We start from the raw sequence: 3,523 nt of genomic DNA, 5'->3' as shown, positions 1-3,523 counted from the left end.
GGGTGCCCTTTAAGCCGCGCGGATGACGGGATCATCCCGACGTCGAAACTGGGCAATGACCTCAGAAGGAGTGGAGGCCGGGCCTGTCATCTTCCTGTGGGCCTGGCAGCAGCGTGGGGCCGTAGGACATATGCTTCGAGGACAATCTTCCTTGCAGTTTTAGGTGCACATCCTCTCCTCCTCCCGGTTGTTCTCACATTGAAGGAGCACTAGTGGCTCGATGTGAGCTAACACCATGAGAATTTTCCTGGTCTGTTCCCTAGAGCGCTTCAGAGCCACCAGGAGCTCTGGATAAAATTGAACAGGGATGAAATTGCTGCCTGACCTGAGAATTGGCCTACGGGGTTGTGATTCCAGGATTTGGGGTCTGTGGGATAAGTTGAAATTGTCAATAATTTGGCGTTGTCTGAGTAGTTTTACTTTTTTTTTTTAACTGAAGGTGAAATTCACACAACATAAAATTTACCATAAAGTGCTCATTTCGGTGGCATTTAGTGAATTCACAGTGCTGTGCAACCACCACCTCTGACTAGTTCCAAAACATTTTCCTCATTCCAAAAGAAAAACCCCATACCCATTGAGAAGTTTCTTCCCATTGCCCTCTTCTCCCAGCCCCTGGCAATCACCAGTCTACTTCTGTCTCTATAGTTACTTATTTTAGATACTTCATATAAACGGAATCACAGTGTGTGGACTTTTGTGTCTGTCTTTCACTTAGCATGTTTTCAAGGTTCATCCTCAGGTAGCATGTAACAGACTTTATTCCTTTTTATGACTGCATAGTATTCGATTGTGTGTGTATATGTGTATGCGTGTGTGTGTGTGTGTCGTGTATGCCATAGTTTATTCATCTATCTATGGACATTTGGGCTGTTTGCATCTTTTGGCTTTATGAATACTACTACTATGAACATGCATGTACATGCATTTGAGAACCCATTTTTATTTTGGGAGGGTACGTACACAGGAGTTGAATTGTTGGATCACATGGTAATTCAATTTTTTTTTTTTTTTTTGAGATGGTGTCTTGCTCTGTCGCCCAGGCTGGAGTGCAGTGGCGTGATCTTGGCTCACTGCAAGCTCCGCCTCTGGGGTTCACACCATTCTCCTGCCTCAGCCTCCTGAATAGCTGGGACTACAGGCTCCCGCCGCCATGTCCGGCTATTTTTTTTTTTTTTTTTTGTATTTTTTTTAATAGAAACGGGGTTTCAATGTGTTAGCCAGGATGGTCTTGATTTCCTGACCTTGTGATCCACCTGCCTCAGCCTCCCAAATTGCTGGGATTTCAGGTGTTTGCCCCCGTGTCTGGCCTTTTTTTTTTTTTTTTTTTTTGAGACAGAGCTTTGCTCTGTTGCCCAGCCTGGAGTGCAGTGGCGGCAATCTTGGCTCACTGCAACCTCTGCCTCCCAGGTTCAAGCAATTCTCTTCCCTTGGTCTCCCGAGTAGCTAGAGTTACAGGTGTGTGCCACCACGTCTGGCTAATTTCTGTGTTTTTAGTAGAGATGGGGTTTCACCATGTTGGTCAGACTGGTCTTGAACTCTTGACCTCAAGTTATCTGCCTACCTTGGCCTTCCAGAGTGCTGGGATTACAGGCATGAGCCACCGCGCCCAGCCTTCAGTGTTTAACTATTTGAGGAACTCCAAATGGTTTCCATGATGGCTGAACCNTTTTTTTTTTTTTTTTTTTTTGAGACAGAGCTTTGCTCTGTTGCCCAGCCTGGAGTGCAGTGGCGGCAATCTTGGCTCACTGCAACCTCTGCCTCCCAGGTTCAAGCAATTCTCTTCCCTTGGTCTCCCGAGTAGCTAGAGTTACAGGTGTGTGCCACCACGTCTGGCTAATTTCTGTGTTTTAGTAGAGATGGGGTTTCACCATGTTGGTCAGACTGGTCTTGAACTCTTGACCTCAAGTTATCTGCCTACCTTGGCCTTCCAGAGTGCTGGGATTACAGGCATGAGCCACCGCGCCCAGCCTTCAGTGTTTAACTATTTGAGGAACTCCAAATGGTTTCCATGATGGCTGAACCATTTTATATTCCTACCAGCAGTGTACAGGGTTCCAGTTTCTCCACATCCTCACCAATGCTTGTTATTTTCCATTTTTTTGTTATCCCAGTAGGTATGCAGGGATACCTCATTCTGATTTTGGTTTACATTTTCCTAATAACTAATGCTGTTAAGCATTCTCCTTTTCATGTGCTTGTTGGCCATCTGTATATCTTCTTTGGAGACGTGTCTATTCAAGTCCTTTTCCCCATTTTCAAATTGGGTTGTCTTTTTGTTGTTGAGTTGTAAGAGTTCTTTATATATTATGGATACTAGACCCTTATCAGATATATGCTTCACAAATATTTCTCTCCCATTCTGTAATTGTCGTTTTCACTTTCGTTTTGATGAAGTTCAGCTTAACTGTTTTTTCTTTTGTTGTTTGTGCATTTGGTGTCCTGTGTAAGATATCATTGTCAAATCCAAGGTTGTGAAGATTTACTCCTATGTTTTCTTCTAAGAGTTTTATAGTTTTAGCTCCTATATTTAGGTTGTTGATCCATTTTAAGATAATTTTTGTATGTGGTGTGATGTCAGAGTCCAAGTGCATTGTTTTGCATGTAGACTTCTAGTTGTCCCAGCACTATTCGTTGAAGAGATTGTCCTTTTCCTATTAAATTGTCTTGGCTTCCTGTCAAAAACCAATTGGCCATAGATGTATGGGGAAAACCAAATAGTTTTAAAGAGCTGTTTAAATGAAGATTAACCCCAGATGGAACTGGGGCAGGCCAGCATTTTGGCTAAGAAAATAATGGTCGAGCCCGGGCGCCGTGGCTCATGCCTGTAATCCCAGCACTTTGGAGGCCGACGCGGCGGTCATGAGGTCAGGAGATCAAGACCATCCTGCGCTAAACGCGGTGAAGACCTTGTCCTCTACTAAAAATACAAAAAAAAAAAAAAAAAAAAAATGCTAGTGTGGTGGTGTGTGCCTGATAATTCCAGTACCTCAGTGAGGCTGAGGCAGGAGAATGGGCATGAACCCGGAGGTGGAGCTTGCAGTGAGCAGAGATAGTGCCCCCACTGCACTCCAGCCTGGGCGACAGAACGAGACTCTGTCTCAAAAAAAAAAAAAGAAAGCAAAAAAGAAAATAATCATCTTTGATAAATTTGAGAAATTAATTACACTTAACATAAAGAATTATAAAAAATAATCGATTCTTAGACAAGGAAGGACACCTGAGGGTCACAAACTCCAACTCTCTAACTGATGCATATATCCCCTTGCTACAGAATTGCTGGGAAATGACTCTCCAGCCTGGTTTGTTCTTGTTGTTTTGAAACAAGGTCTTGCTTTTTCACCCAGGCTGGAGTGCAATGGCACGATCTCAGCTCACTGCAGCCTCTGCCTCCCAAGTTCAAGTAATTCTCCTGCCTCAGCCTCCCAAGTAGCTGGAATTACAGGTATGCACCACCCCACTGGCTAATTTTTCTAATTTTAGTAGAGATGGAGTTTCACCATGTTGACCAGGGTGGTCTCAA

This window comes from Rhinopithecus bieti, unplaced genomic scaffold, assembly GCF_001698545.2.
Source record: "Rhinopithecus bieti isolate Rb0 unplaced genomic scaffold, ASM169854v2 scaffold_13261, whole genome shotgun sequence".
In the NCBI taxonomy this organism is placed as follows: Eukaryota; Metazoa; Chordata; class Mammalia; order Primates; family Cercopithecidae; genus Rhinopithecus; species Rhinopithecus bieti.
This window is presented reverse-complemented; position numbering follows the sequence as displayed.